Here is a 16925-nt window from a genome sequence, read left to right on the forward strand (position 1 = left end):
CACCCCGCCATTAATGTTCCAAATGGAATTATACAAATTTGTATCTAAGTTGTAACAGCTAGTGGTAAAGAATTTGCATGAAATCTTGTATTGATGTATTATACCTTATAGTGGCATTATTTTTGTTGGAACTTATATATGATCAATTTCAAACATTTCTGGAAATTTAAATATATCAATTTCTAGAAGGCTGAGATTTTTTCTTTCCTAAACTACAGCAATTTCAAAATTGGAAGGAGTGAGTTCATTGCTTTGGGAGGGCAGAATGGCTGGCATCAATACTGTTTTGCATCTGCTGGAGGCAGATGTAACTTCTTCCAGTTGTAATCCAACTGGAAAGTTCAGCACGGGAAAAATTGCCCAGGTATAGACTATGTTGTCTTGGATTCTCTTAGCTGATATTGAAATAAACTGACACATCTTTTCCTGAGATCAGGCAGCAGTTGTCTGATTCGCAGTGTGCTTGTTCTTGATAATAAATTTCAACCCCATGCTCGTTTTTGTGTTACAAGAAATTCCAGGTCTGTGGTTGGCAGTGATGACCACTGTAGCTAGAGTAGCTCTCGGAAGCCTGGTCATATAACTGCCTGCAAGAAAAGGAAAAGCACAGCGAGAAATCCTGAAAGGAACCTCTCTGCTTCTGATCTTCTTGGCCTATCCCTTTTCTGTCTTATTTTCTAGATGTGACCCTGAGACTGCTCTGCTGGGTCTGATCAGTGAAAGTGGGTTAATCTTGTTTACCCACATGATTGGTAGAGGAGAGATAGCTTGGTATAATTCAAGCTATCAAGCTTTACTGCTTCTTCTCTCTGCTGAAGGTCTTACTTTATATGGCTCTCTAGGCATAAAGGACAGAGATAAGCAAACACAAATGCAAAAATTCTACCAACATTAAATACTAGATACTTTCTTATGCTCACCTGCCCTGAACAGCTAGTGTGTGTGTTATAAAATTGCCTGAACTGCAGATTGAATGGAGCATGCTGAGCATGGGTCTCTGGAATGAAGCAATTGGTATTCAAGCTCTTGCCCTGCAAGAGAGGTGTTGGGTAGGAGGCTGACATGCCATTGGTGTAAATACACAGCCCTAAAGGAGTCATAACTAAACTCATTTCTTAGGGTCTTCAAAAGACACTGGGATCATGCGGCTCCATGACAGCTTGGTAACTGAGTAAATCACAACCTTAACATAAAATGTTTTCTACTTTTCCTAACAATACAAATGAAATGGGATTTATATTTCTTCATCAAGTCTTGGAACATATACCCACTTTCTTCTTGTATAATAATTTTCACCAATTTGTGATTTTGCCTTTTTATTCTTCTCTTTATTGTTTGGAAGTACATCAGAATTAGTATATTTAGAAGGATATCTTAGATCAGAAAGATTTTCTGTGAAACTCCACAGGCAAAATCTTTGTTCATTTTTGCTCCAGGCCCTAGGTAAAAATGGAGCAAAACCATAATAGCAATTATGGGTGGTTATTACTCTTGATTAAAATTAAATTAAATTGCAGTTGTCAACTAAAGAGATTTAATTATCACACAAAAACTGTCAGGCTTTCATTTTAAACATCTGCTTGATAAGCATGCCAGTGGCAGTGATGTGGAGTATTTGCCAGATACCTCATCAACAACCCCTTTGTATCATCAGATAATTGAGACAATATGTTCTAAAATGCTTCATTTTCCAAATTGAACTGTACCTCACACCCTACATAGATTTTAAAAGTTTTTCTTTGGGTCAGATGTAAACAAATGCAATATTTTAGGATTATTTAATTATTCAGAAAAAAAAAAAATCAGATATAGTAAAAATCTTGTTGGATTGTATCAGTATCATATGTATTGATGTTTGGGATCTAAAGAATTTATCTGGTCACTCTTCTCTTTTCCTGGCTCAAGTTTTCAATGGCTGTAAAATTCTACTATCCTCCTGACATCAGTTCAGCTGACTGATTCCTCAGGATGATATTTTCAAGAGTATTTAGGTATTTGCAAATCTCTATGGACCTCAGACTAATGCAAGGCACTATCTGAACTTCTGCCTCCTTCTCTGGAGACATTCAAAATCTGTTTGGATGTGTGACATGCCAGCATATCCAGATGCCTGCCTGGAGGAATCTCTAGTTACAAAGTCCTCCTCAATCTGACGTGCTGTAAGAAAACAGTGTTCTGAAACTGTGAGTGTGCTCAGGCAAACTCAGTGCTATGAGAAGAAAAATTCTACTTCTAGGGGATTGAAATATTTCAGAGTTGGTTTTGATCTGTGAATGCTACTTGTGATGAAGGTCACACATTTTCATGAGTTGCAAAATTAAGACATGAAATATTTTCATGTACAAAAACTGAAATATGTCCATAGTGGTAACTGACATAAACTATTAATTTAAGAATTGGCCCACAGTATTACTGAAGAAAGTCTAAATGTGTTATGAAGATTGGACATTTTTGATTTTGAAGGCAATGCAAAAAGGCTGTTTCTGTTTAAATTGTATTTAAATTCACACACTTCCTTCAGTAGACCTGTGAGTGATCTTTGCTCAATGTGAGTGATCTTTACTCAATGTGATGGCACTGCAGCACCATGCTTACATCATGTCCACCAGATGCTTCTTAAAATTGTTCCTTTATTCAGAAATATCTTACCTACTACCACTGGACTTATACACTAAATTCACAACTCTGTTGGGACTTCTGGGCAATAAATATATGAATATCAGGATAGTCTCAATAAGCTAGTACATTTACCAGGGAAACTACTGTACCGTAACATTGGGAAGGGAAAACAAACAAACAAACAAACTTTATTAGCCTTTCCACAATACAGTTTTTATAGGTCAAAACAGCACTGGCTTCTTTGCTTATAAATAGCATGCAAAGGAAACACAAAGGAAAATGTTTAAAGGATAAAAGTCATCAGAAGTTACTTCACTTAAGCACTGAGCTCTTCTGTCAGTGTTCAGCAAGAACTGACTGTTCTCCTCAGTCACAGGATGGTGCTCAAGTGGAAATAGTACTGATGTTTTCCCAAACTAATGTGCTTTTTCTACAACTTCTGTTGTTGTGGTTCACATTCTGTCTGCTGTATTTCTCTTAAGAGATCATTTTATATCAGATCTTTAACATAAAATATGTACATATTTTTAAAAAAGATCCAGGGTGGAAGAAGGAAATATTTATAATTTTATTAAATATATATATATATATCCTATAAAAATCTTGGTAATGTGTTGCAATTCTCTACTAGGCTATTTTTTAAAAATATGGAAAGTTACCAGTATGATATGGGACTCTGCCACAAAAATATTTTCTCATGGTGAAGGAATCTGCCGTGGAAGATCCTTCCTATTTTAATGCTTGACAGTCAAGTTAATGTCTTGATTAAGTTGGAAATGTTCAGACAGAATGTGTAATGTGATACATAATATGATTATTTATTGATGCACAGAGTGCCTTTTCAAATTTCACAGTGTATTATTATCATTTTTTCTTTTATTTATTGACTGTTTACAGTACACCTGACATTTAAAGACTTACAAATATCTTTGCTAAATGGTTTGACCTAGAAACAGCCCACGTGGGAGCAGAACCCTTCCCTGCCAGTCTTCTTCCATCTCTCAGGGTAGTAAAAGCTTCTGCAATTCTATCAGCAAGGTGACTCAAACATCCAGTTCAGCTAGGAAAGTAATCTCTGTCTATGGCTTGTCTTTTTTCAATCAACGGAAAGTTCTTAGGGTGCTGTGTATTTAGGATTTGCTCCTGTAATCTTGAAAAAGGTACAGGTAAATCAGAATTCTGCTCTTGAACTGGCAAATAAGAGCAAAAAGTGAGGATTAGGGATAGTGAGAATTATTATTTTTTCTCTGAAACTACTCTTTCAGATGATGAGTTAGGTCTGACCCTTTCATCTTCTGTTAGACATAGAATGATTATCCTGTTCCCTCTTGAGCTTCACCTGAGAGTTTCAAGGATTCTCCCTTGACAGGTTTCCATCTGCCATGTTCTAGGATTCAACTGTAGTTCCTATATAATCCTTTCCATATTGAACATAATAAAAAGACAAGACTTCCATTGACCCCTTCTTATCTTTTCCTTGTTATTGTCTGCTCTTTGGACTATGTTATGTGTCCTGTATCTCTTGACAACGTGAAGACTTTGGTATGCATTTTGCAGAGCCAGTAATGTTCACCACTTCTGGTTTCATGCACAGATCCATCATCAAACCTAAATGACTTCATCTAAAGAATTCAGAATCAGGTTTTTTATGTTATTTTGCAGCTGAAACTCTCTTCTTTCAATTTTCAATCCAGGCAGACATTGCTTTATATTATTTATGTTTTATAGTACCTTTCAAAAGAGAAAATTAAAATCATTATTCTTTCCTCTTTAAAAGAAAATGTAGAGTGAAGCTCTACCTTTTGAATTAACCTGAAGTTCACATGAATCCATCTATAACTTCAGTTCTTTTATTTCTGTTCAATTTAAAAGAGGATATTTTCCTTAATTTCTCTTCCAATTGGCTCTGCTAAGTTACTTGTTACAGATCCTTACAGGAAGGGAAAAAAATTCAGAACAAAGAGCATGAAGATTGTTCCCACATCTCCAAATCCTTCTACAGAAACATTTATTTCTTGCACTTATTCAGCTACAGAAGTGTTGTAGTTTATATGTTTAATCTCAAATGTGAATTCTTCTTGCCAGGTGCGTAGTACAAATTTTGTTGCTGCTCTCCAAGGAAAGAGATGATGATCTTGCTGAGAATATTTTAAAATAATCAGGGTTCTCCTATATATTCTCATTAATGCTATTAAGTTTGCTACCAAAAAAAAAAAAAAAAAACCACGCACAAAAAAAGAAAACTTATGGGCTTCACTAATGTAAGGCCAACATGTCTATTAAATTGTTCTTTGCAATATGTGAGATAAAGAAATGAAGCCAGTTCAGATATAAAAATTATGATTAAGCTGAGGTGGAAGTGAAGTGCACTTTCAAAGCAGGGAGAAAATAGAATAAATACAATCTCTTAAACTATTTAAAAATTACTAGATGTACTAAACCAAAATTAGGCATAATTGTAGCACTTAATATAACCTGTCAGAGGTGTTTTTAATGATCTCACTTCATATATTTAATGCCAAAGGATGAGAGCGCTTTTGTTCTAATTCAGAATGTAATGCAAGCCTTGAAATATTATTTTTAACTCCTAATAATATTAAGTTGGAAGTTGGTTGTAAGGAAAACATTCAAGCTATTTTGGTGTCATGTGATGATTTTTTCACATCTTTTTCTGTTGTTAATCCAACCAAATAACACCATTTCTATGGCTGAAAAAGCGTTTTCATTTTTAAATTATTTTATTGTATATATATATATATATATATATCTGTGTGTGTGCTTGAGGTAACAGAGAATAAATTGGAAGAGTAATTGGTTAATAGCTCTAATTTTGACAAGGTAGTAAGTACATAAAAGTCTTAAAATCTAAGTGAAAATGATTGGACAAGTCTATTGATCTATTTTTTACTATAAAAATCTGATTATTGAAAAAAAAGCAAGTATCATAAATGACTTAAAATGATTTTTCTTGGATTGTAACAACTTATTACTACAGTTAACAAAGGTTATTATTTTCTTACCCTGTTACTCTCTCCAATATTTTTTTTTCTCCTGGTAAGTAACTCTTATATCTACTATTCCCTCCTGAATCTATACATACTTGTGAATAACTTGTTCCTGTACTTCTCTGTTTATGAGACTCCTGACCAAACAATTCTTTTTAATTCTATAGTTTGAATGTACTCTTAAAGCTAGTGTGTGTTGGGCTGTTAAATGATCTTGTACAGTTGGAATTAGCAGTCTGTATTTTCATCATGAGTTTTGAATGAAGTATTATTTTCTGTATTCTGTTCTGGGGAAAAAACAAAAATAAAAAGAACCATGGTGAGGTCTTTGGGAGAGACTAAATGACACATCTGTCTTTTCTGTAGCAAAATTGTGCCTCTGTACAAGTAAATCTGCAATATTGGTGGAAAGAAACCACATGCTATTGTGCAAATACCAGCTTTCCTTAAAAAGGCATTTTATCAGAATAAAACAATATGAGATTCCAACTGAGTGGACAAGTGGTGAACTCCCTTGTGTAAACTAAGTCTATAAAACTGGGTAAGGTCAAATAGAAGAATCTAGTTAGGAAGTCATTTAATTAAAGTTTCATCACTGAGGTCCACAAGTTTCGGTAAATAATAAGTAAAGTTATGCACTCTCAGGAGTGCAACGCACACCTTCAGCAGTCATCTTTACAGTAAAAATAATCTCCACACAAATTACTTTCTGGATATCATTAGCAGAATATTGGATGGTACATTTATTATTCTATGCAAGTCTTCATATCTCCAAGGACAAAAGTTCTTGCTAAACAATGGATATTTATGTGGAAACAATCCAATACATCTAATAGTCAGGAGGTTTTGTGACAGATACAGAAACCTTATCTTTCTTAAAAACCAATCTAATGCATAAACACTTTAGTAGGTTTGTTTCTCAAATAAAGGTATTCCTATCAACAACAAAATAAAAAATAGAAAGCATGCATTTCTGGGTTGTAATTTTTATATATTTATGATGAAATTAAGAAATAATTATTTGGTTTTATTTGAACTTTTATTTCAGTTAGAAGGCCTTTAGCTATGTCATCTGCCCTGTACTACAATAGGTGTATCAAAGGATTTTTCAACATCAAAAAATACAACCGCATTTTTTTTTACCCTATGTCCTTTGATGTCCTTGTTAGATTTTGTTTTGTCAATAGCTGACACTTTCCATCAAAAACAATCCTGATGGATTTCCAGAGACCTTTCTTTTTCATTATACTTTTGCAGCTGGATACTCTTGAAAAATTTTACTCAAAGTACATTATGACCACAATCAGTAGCTTAATGTATCTGTAATTAAGAATTCTGTGATCTTCAGCTGTTTTGATCATTATGGTTACTATTTACAGCTACAGGAAGAAAAGGAGAAATATTTCTGTTATTTGTTCTAGGTACTACTACTATTACTACTACTAAAGATAGTCTATACCATCATAAGATGAGGTATTTTTCCCAGTCAGGGTTCCACAATGTGGGATAGTGGATAGTACATGTGAATGCCATACTCTAAGATACGTCTCAGAAAAATTCCTGTCTTAAATGATTCTGTTTTTTAGACAGACAATTAATTTTTAGACTGAAAAACATGGGAATATGATAAAAGAGAATCACTGGGGTTAGTCTGCTGACATAGACAAGTTAAGCCAATTGAAATTAACCATACTGAAATACAGCAAATGGTGAAATGTCATTTTTTACTCTTCATTTATCTTGTTTGCTTCTGTTAATATCACAGTTTTACTCAATAAAATTACTTTTAAGTGAAAAATAATCCTTGTAGTTATAGCTATAGCTAATAGAAAGAGTGGCTATAGCTTCTTAAACAATTCTGAAGATTTTATCACAGCTAATGAAATACTATACTAAAATTAATCCTACATTAAACGTGTTTATTTATTCAAAATAACATCAAATTGTTGTGATTTCTTTCTGTGTTTGGTACTGTTCATTATGCATTTTGTACTGAACGCTTTCTGACAAAGCAATAATTAAATGTTTATCCAGCTGTTTCAATTGAGTATACACAAGCCATACTACAGCATGGATGGATGGAAAGTATTTCAAAGGGACTGTTATTTACCTCATCTGCTTTTCATTGTTCTCACTTATGAACATAGTGGTACCACTTTTTTTTTTTTCTCCAAAAAATATTTTATCTGAGCTTTCTTCTGAATTTTCCAAAACTCCTTGCATCCAGAGATTCAAATCATTGTTAGATTTGTATTAGATTTTTACTTTTCAGATAGATGTAAATATAATTAAGAGAATTGTATTGTAATGAGTTTTTTTTTAAAGAACTTTATGTAAATGCTGTTTCCAACACTGCTCCTATATGTCACAAATTAGAAAATCTCTGTGACTGCTCTGAATTTTTGCTGAGTGCTGCTTATCTTGAGGACTGTGGATTTTTGTTTTTATTTTATTTCACTTTCTACTCAGGCCAGTCAAAGACAAAATGTAGGGAGAATTTTGCTGAAAACCTAAAGTCTATTGTGTACTTCATGCAAGTAACATTTATACGGCATTTGGCCCCAGCTGGAGGACATTTTTGTTTATCCTTTCAAGCAAAGGTAGGTTCTGGTATTCAGAGCCTGTATATCCTACTGGCTCATAACACCATGCTCCAGAAATAGACTCAGAAAAATACACCACAAAAAGCATTTTATTGTTAGCACAGAAACTGGCACTGAGTAGGCCGGGGGGCTGGGTTATTCTCTATCTGTTGCGACAAGAATAGAATGATGGAATTTGAAGGAAGATCCAAATTTGACCTCTCTACCGGCACTGTGCAGCAGAAATCTTTGCCAAGAAAAATATCTAAATGCATAGGAGAAATTATAGCTAAGTTCTTTTCATCTCTGTGCCAGGGAATCAGGTACTCATGAGCTGGAGAAGCATGATCTCATGTCAAAAGATCCCACGTCAGTATTATACTGACTACATCGGAACAATGTGAGTTTATAAATGCATGGTAATTTGTCTAATTTTATACAGAATAGTTTGAATTCTGCCCTGTCCTTTCCAGTGATGAAGAAGGTTGATAATAATGGGAGAGAAGATGGTTGGAGCATGTGGGTGTGTGCCAGTGTTAATAAGACAATATAATATGCCATCATTTTTCATTGTTTATCTCAGCTGAGAACAAGACCTTAAAGTGAAAATACTTTTAAATTGATTGAAATGTATCTTTTGACAAATAACAATCCAGAGGATGTTGTAGTGGATATTTATAAAACCTTATTAATGATGTCACAGGCAAAGCATATATGTCAGCTCAGCTGTTTCATCTTCTGAAGATAACACTTGTGTGGAGTACTAGGCAGCAGAAGACAATGCAAATAAAAATTAAACTTGAACACAAATTTAAAACAATAACTTTTTTTTTTTTTTAAGTTTGCCAAATAGATCCAGTTGGAAATATGGAGAGCTGTAATTTAATAGTTATGAAGATTTTGGCTTCCACCTGTAAACTGAATATATAATATATTATAAATTTATTATTATTATTATATAATTATAATTATTATATTATTATTTATATTTTTATTATTATTTATATATAAATATATAATATTTTTATGAGGCCTCTCAGTCATTCTCAGTAACGCCATCTATCATTGTTACAGCTGTTCAATGAGAGGGAGGTTCTAGTGCTAAAAAATGATTTTAATATGGCTTCTTCATATTCAGATTTGTAGTGAGTTTGAATAGTCAAAATATGTGTACTCAGAAAGATCAAGAGGATGCAGATAAAGTTGTTATTCCGATTGGCCTCATATGCTCTTGTGTACAGCTTTTTTTTTTTCCAGTACTGAAGTCACAATACTTAATTTCTTATAGATGCAAATTGTCTTTAAAAGCGCTACTCCTAATAGAATTAGAATCAGTAGGGAAAGTTTCTTTTGAATTTTGTTTTTACAAAATCTAATATGAGTTTTCTTTTTTCTTTAAAATAAGTAAATTTAGTAAAAGATTTCACACAGACATTATTAGATTTATTTTTTCTTTTCTCCTTTTACTTTTTTCTTTTTTTCTTTTTCTTTTTTTTTTTTCCCCACCCAAATTAGTGCAGGCTTGAGTTATTAGGTCAATTAGTTTCATGTTTCAAATATTTATTAACATTAAAGACTAGAGACTACAATAGATTTACTTATTTGTTGCTGGGATTGTATTGAGATTCCAGAAATTTTTCTTCTGTCTGGTCAGTAATTTTAGGAACCAACTTTTTGCACAATATCATTATTTATTTAAGTATTCAGAATATAGTAGATTTTAGCTTATGGATTGCAAAGTCTCTTCCTTCAAGAGTACAACACATCCATGTTTGTTTGTTTGTTTTTTTCTCCTCATAATTTAAAAATTAATTCACAACATTGTTTGAAAATACGTATCTTCCTAAACATAGTCGCAGTCATAATACAGTAAATAAGTCAATGGAATAATAAAACAACACTGATGCAATACAGCAGAGAATTCCATTTGGTTTTACTTCTGCTACATATTTCATGGTAGACTTTGAGGTTTTCCCACAATAGTTTTGTCTTGTCTTTGCCTATTCTAAACATACATTTTATTAACTTGGAAAATAATCATAAAATTTCTGTTTTCCTTAGAATTTAGTTCTGTGCAGTTTCAATAACATCCACTGCCTGCTGTGTCTCATTCTCAAATTTACGATGTTTTTTATTAGTCCTTAACATTTACCATTATTTCCTAAATTACTGTCATTCTCCAAACTGCAAGTTTTCCTCTAATTACCCTAATTAATACAGCCTCCAACCCCCTAAACACTGACTATTTTTTTTATTTTTTTATTTTTAAATCTGGAATAGCTTTCTGTTTTTTTCTCAATACATTTTTCTAATTCCATCTATTCATCCTGAAGACCTTACCAAGATCTATTTTTCAGCTATATACATAAAACGTAGCAAATGTTCAAAGGAAGTAATGAATATAAACACTTCCTAAACCTTGTAACTTCTTCTGAATCAGTAACATGGTGATGCAGATGCAATATCTATCTGATGATTTCTATTTCCTGGTTGATGAAGTGAATAAGATTGTATTTCTTAGTGCTTTTTTTGTACTTCATAGTGCAAAACAAAACAAAACCCCTGCAAGTACTATCTGAAATTCTGTGCTAAGTACAGAAAAAAAACAGCTTTCTTTCCTCCAAATCATTGAATAAAAAAGCTTCTAATATAATTTTTATTTATTTATTTATTTGCTTGCAACTAGCCTTGATACTGGATGCTTTCACAGCACTGTTTGCAACCTCCCTAAAGTTCATTAATTATTATTGACATTGGTGGGAGACGAAAGTTATTGTTAATGTAGATTTAGAGGTGGTCCTGTTCTGAAGAGCTTGTAGCAGGAGGAAAAAAGCACAGGGAAAAGGGCATAGCATGCAAACACAGCTGTCTGAAGCATCCTGTTCTGTGATTTTTTGGTGTCCTATTTACCTGAAACCTCTCTCTCCCTCTCTCTCTCTCCCTCTTTTTTTTTTTCAATAGTTAACTCAGTTTGGTTTGTAAGGACAAAAGGAGGAGAAGAAATATGAAGGTGAAAACTGGAAAAGATGGAAATGGAGAAGGGGATCGCTGGCAATAAGTGGAGTCAAGGGTTCACAGAAACAAAGCAAGTAAGTTGCTGTCCTTCATATATGCGGAGCAAGGTGTGGTTTCCTGTAAGTGTGATCTGGTTACATTCAGGTTTAAATATAAATTAGAGAAAAAGAATTTAACTTAAATTCAGAATTTCATGCATGCCTTCTGTAGTATTGCTACTGTTAACTACTTGTAATATGCTTGACCATCTTTTTATCAGGCAATGTTCTTTTAAATGAACAGTTGTCTTGTTCTCCAAAACATGTTTGTATACCATTTTTCCCTTTTCTGTTTGACATGAGCTGCTGTATCTTCAATGTCAAGATAATGAAATGGGTCAAATAAAATTAAGATTTTTAGGAATTCAGAAACATGTATTTGGTTTTGAAAGGCAAATGTTATTGACCATGACTGCTTCATCTTGCCTCTGTACTTAGCATCTACCTCAGATGAAGCTCAGATCTGCACAGGCCTCTGGGGAAGCATGTTCTTCAGTCAGAGTGTCCCTCCTACTTCCTTTAAATATGGAGATAGCAAAATTTGATCTTCCTTCTGGGTTTCTTTCTCTTGTTTTTGCAGATTTTTTTTTTCTTTTAATGTTGTTGCTTTCATACCAAGAAAGATAACGAGAGAAAGAGAAATAATATCAAGACAAATGTTCAGACTGCATCTTGTTTACTAAGCTGGGGGAAAAACATGAAAAAGTGTTTATTTCTGAAGTAAAATGAATTTAAATTGATACTGTTGTTAAAATATTCTAGTTAGCTATATGGAAAGTATCTTTCTATTTTGTAAAACTGCTGATCCCAACATAATGTTACCTTTTTGGTTACTTGTCTGACCTGAGCAAGTTTGGTTTTTTTGTTTGTTTTGTTTTTGTTTGTTTGTTTAACTAATGTAATGCTGCATCAAATTTTGACCTAATTGAATTAAACACTTCAGTAAGCCTGCAGTCCTAGCTTAGAAACACCTTCAGAGGAGAGTATGAATTACCATCACCATTGTACAAATACAGGGAAGACAGGATACAAATTCTGCTTTGTACTTTGAAGACTCATAATCTAAACTTTGGTTTAGATTCAGACTTGAATACTTGTTTTGATGCAATGCTTTTCCACATGAGAAGTGCCAATAATGCAGTATCATGGAGTGCAGGGTGCTGCTCTACTTTTTCTAGATATATTTGAAGGTGGCTGATAGAAGATAAAAATGGTTCGTGTCTAAGTTGTCCTTTGGTCTGATCATGACTGGCCTTTCAGTGGGCTCTGTGCAGGTAGTACAGCCCCTCAGGGGTGTCTGACCAAGTGTGAGTCACCCACAGATGTGGTCTCCAGGCGACCCAGTGTGGGTCACTTTACCCGGGGATGGATTAATCTACCCCAACCCAAGGGATACAGGTGATAGAGCTGCCGTTGTCAGCTTTATGCTCCCTAAAAATGTCATTATTAATTGAAAGCAATTACTAGATGTGTTCTGCTGCTGCTTTATGTTCATTTCATAGTAAAGCTGCTGAGAAAGATTAGATGCCAGGTGTTTGTCAGTCAGATTCAGAAGGTTCTTAATTTGAAAAACAGATCTCCATGGGATGTCTCTGCCAACCCTTCTAGCTATGCATCTGCAATATTTTGTAGCTCTTAAGCTGAACCTTATAAAAATAACATTGCCGATACAGAAATTCTTTTCTCCCTCCTCATACCCCTGAGATATATTTGAGTTTTCTTTATAAGCTCTGATTTTTTCAAAGCTTTGAAGAAGGAATACAAGAGGGGGAACTTGTCAGGAAAAACAAACAAACAGAATGGACAAATAACCATTCAATACTTTTCAACACAAGGAGCATCTTTGCATCAGATTTTGCAAGATATTTTGCATTGCTCTTGGTTAAATCAATAATAGTATCTCCAGTTTGTTCAGCGCTGAGTGCTTTTGAAACTCCTTTCCCATTGGTACTTAGTAGTAACCTTCTCTTTCCTTTCCCTCAGTTAGTAAATAGCTTTAGAAAATCTATTTTAAAAACGGAATACACACTTAGTAGGGTATTTGCCCCCTTCCAGTTGAAAACTGTAAAAAGTGGTAGCCAGACCACCTGCTATCACTTAAATCACTATGACTGCATTCAGTTAATTTTAATTAACTTAAATTCAGTCCATGTCTCTCTCTTTTTCCATCCACGTAAGCAGAAGAAGCAGATGGTGGTTATTTCCTGTAATTAAACAAATTTTAACAATGCACAAGGCAGAGCAGACTGTGGAGGAGGAGGGCAAAGCATGCTGGGGTAGGTGGGTGCAAGTTTACTGCCCTTGGGTAATGTGGTGATTTTAATGGTGTTAACGCTGATCAAAACCTGATATGGGGAGAAAGGGGATAGTTTTATTGTGAGTGACAAACTGCAGACTTTATAACATCACGTCCTCACGTTGGCTTATGGTAGGCAATTTTTTCTCCAGAGGCATTTGAAAAGCTTCAAGCCAAGACTGAAATTGTGGTTTCTTTGAAGTCCAGAAGCATTCTGCCACTGTCTTCAGTGTCAACAGAGTTTCCCCAGTGGGCTTCCTGTGCAGAGATGCCAGGAAACACCACTCTTTTCATTCACCTCCTGAATCTCACTGAAGCAGCACAAAAATCTAAAGTCTGTGTCTCTGTTCATAATGCGTTGAATGAAGTCAGAGAGAAAGGTGTGCAATACATTTTTAAAGGCATTCACTTTCCTTCTCTTCTCTGTGATTTCTGCACCTGTGCTTTTCTGGAGGAGGCACAGTTCCTGCTGTATTTTATGTCTTCTACTGCAGTTGTCAATGCTTGACAAATTATGCAGAATATTAACAGACTTGTAGGAACTGTAAATAGAATGAGACCATTATAACAGGAATTTTAAGACTATGATGGAGTCCTTTAGTAATTTCATTTCCAAATTTAGATCTGTTGTATTTATTATTATTATTTTTTTGTCATAGAAGGACATAGTACTTTATAAATTCTTTGAGCTTACGGCTGTATGAAATGAAGTCATAGACATTAATTTAGTGGCATTAACCATTATGTTATATTAAAAAATATATTTAGACACAATTAAGCTTATGCCACTTTACACTTATGAAAGCTGTGTGCACTTTATAAGATACTAGTAGTATTATCAAGACAATAGAAACAGTATATGCATGGAATTTGAAGAACTTAGTGTTAATTTATTGACTAGGGAGTTGATTTAAACATTCATTTTCCTCTTATAGTTAAGTACCTTTAATGCTCTGAAATTCTCAGTCAAATGACAGTTGTATCTTTAGTAGTCACAAAGTAAAATAGAAAAAAATTAGTCTGATACAAGCCCATTACAAAAACCTCTCCTTTATCATTAACTATAGAAAATGAACATTTTTTTCCCAATACAAGAAAAATGTGTCTAGATTAAAGTGAAGAGAATAGTTACTAAAGAATAGTATTAGCCATACATGGATACTCTGAGAAGTTTATTTCTTTTCCCAAGTGTTCATAATTCATGTTCTTTTGTTTGGAACACCATTCCTCACACCCAGAAACACTTCTAAGTCCAGAATGACTTGTATTAAAAAATGTAAATCAGACAGGTATGTTTGGGATAGATCTTCAGTGCGAAAAATTCAGCATAACTCTCTGTTCATAGAAAATACACCTTAGGGTCACCGAGGATCTAGACCATTACTTATTGTGGCAACAACAGAGCCAAAAATTTATACTGGGCTGAATTTTATCCCATAAGACATGCTTAACACAGATCTTTATTCTCTCTTGCCATATAACAAACTTTTGCAATTGATTTGTATCCCTGCAGGACACTGGGAGAAGCACAGGTGGCAAAAATGTTATTTTGCAGGCACTGTAACAAACAAGCAAACATATAGGCCATACTACATTATATATTTTTCCCAGCTGAAAATCCTACTTCTTTGGGTATTTTCCAAACTATAACAGAGAGTGAGGTAGTTTCATTCTGATAGCCACTGTAAGATTAACATTTAGAAAATATTTTAAAAATTTCAAATTTTCTATCCTCATTCATTGATAGTATTTCTCATGTTAAATTAGAGGAAAATAATACAGTACTTGTGTAGTTCTACTAAAAATAAGTAATTTTAAAAATATTTTTAATTTTTAATATTTTGTTTTTTAAAATATTTTCATTAGTTATTTTGTATTATACTAGGGAAATTTTGTTCAGAAATATCTGAACTGATTTCTGTATAAGCAAGTTTTAATGGATGTTAAAAAATAAAATAAAACAAAATAAAATAAAAATAAAAATAAAATAAAATAAATAGTAATTTATTCCATAAAGGGGGCCTACAGCTGAAGAAAGCTGGAGAGGGGACTCTTTATAAGGGAGTATACTGATAGAACAAGGAGTAATGGCTTTAAACTGAAAGAGGGTAGACAGATATGAGGAAGAAATTCCTCACTATGAGGGAGGTGAGGCACTGAACAGGCTGCCCAGAGAAGCTGTGAGTGCCCCGTCCCTTGAAGTATTCATGGCCAAGCAGAATGGGGCTTTGGGCAACCTGCTCTGGTGGGAGATGTCCCTGCCCATGGCAGGGGGTTCGAACTAGAAGAGCAACCAAAGCCATTTTATTATTCCATGGATACTGTCATACACATTATTTTTGTGTTCTCTGAATGTAATTCAGTAGAATATTTGGCAATTTCATAACTTTAAAATTGGGATAAACTTAAGATTTTCAGCAGAAATCAGTCTTTTAAGAAAATACATTTATAAACTTCATCCTGTAATGATCTTTGAATGTACGACTGAAGAGACTTGGCATATGATTCCTTCTTTCTCACAGGTTTTATATTGTGTCTATTACATAATCTTTACATGGGATCAAAACCACTGAATGCCTCCCTGCCATTGCTCAACTATTGATGAGTTCTCTTCAACTAACCTCCCTACCTAAGAGCAAGGCAAAACATGCCTGAAATACTGACCTTGCTCCTGCTCTTGTTAGAATCACGTTAAAAATTCAAACTATGGTTAAAGTTTCCCAGCAGGTTTTTTAATCCAAGAACAGTTTGAAAATATATAGTAGCAAATGTACCAAAGCTCTCAAGAGGAAAAGTCAGTTTCTGCCCTCTTTTCTTCACATAACTTCTGTGGAGTTAGAAGGATGGGCCATGAGCAGGTATTTAGGGGCAGCACTTCGGGGTTTTTTGAAGGTCTCATGTAATGTTATAATTGTTTGGAGCTTTTGTTTGAAATACTGCTGAGTCTCATTTTCATCGCTTACCATGACAAATGAAATGTATTAAGAAAACATTTTTAAATCCATTAGTTGTAAAGTTAAAACAGCATATGAAGCAAAAGAAACATTGCGGTGTTATTGGCTTAATATCCCTAAACTGTTTGTTTGCCACATATTTTCCACAGGCACTAGAGTTCTTTTTTTGAATATAATAGTTTAATTTTCCATTTACAGTTTTATGTGTTTCTACTTAACATGATTATTATTTCTATCAATTGCTCACAATATTTTCCTCTCTTAAACTCGTAGCTTTTTCTTCCCTACCTTTCTAGGCTATGTTGGAAAATTTAGAAACCTGGTAAATTAAAAATAGATTCATATGCTTCACAGATATTTTGCACTTGAGCTGAAGAATTTAGGTATGTCAATTCACTTAACATGAAAGATGTTAA

At 33.9% G+C, this 16925-nt stretch overlaps 1 long non-coding RNA gene across 1 annotated transcript in view; it reads left to right on the forward strand.

The window, feature by feature from the left end:
- Positions 1 to 16925, forward strand: part of LOC106039294 (uncharacterized) — a 302419-nt gene that overhangs the window by 188022 nt on the left and 97472 nt on the right. Inside the window, exon 4 of the long non-coding RNA XR_001209156.3 lies at positions 11168 to 11295. This is a non-coding gene — a long non-coding RNA (uncharacterized lncRNA). The remainder of the gene's footprint in view (positions 1 to 11167; positions 11296 to 16925) is intronic.

The sequence above is a fragment of the Anser cygnoides genome, chromosome 6, assembly GCF_040182565.1.
Source record: "Anser cygnoides isolate HZ-2024a breed goose chromosome 6, Taihu_goose_T2T_genome, whole genome shotgun sequence".
Lineage (NCBI taxonomy): Eukaryota > Metazoa > Chordata > Aves > Anseriformes > Anatidae > Anser > Anser cygnoides.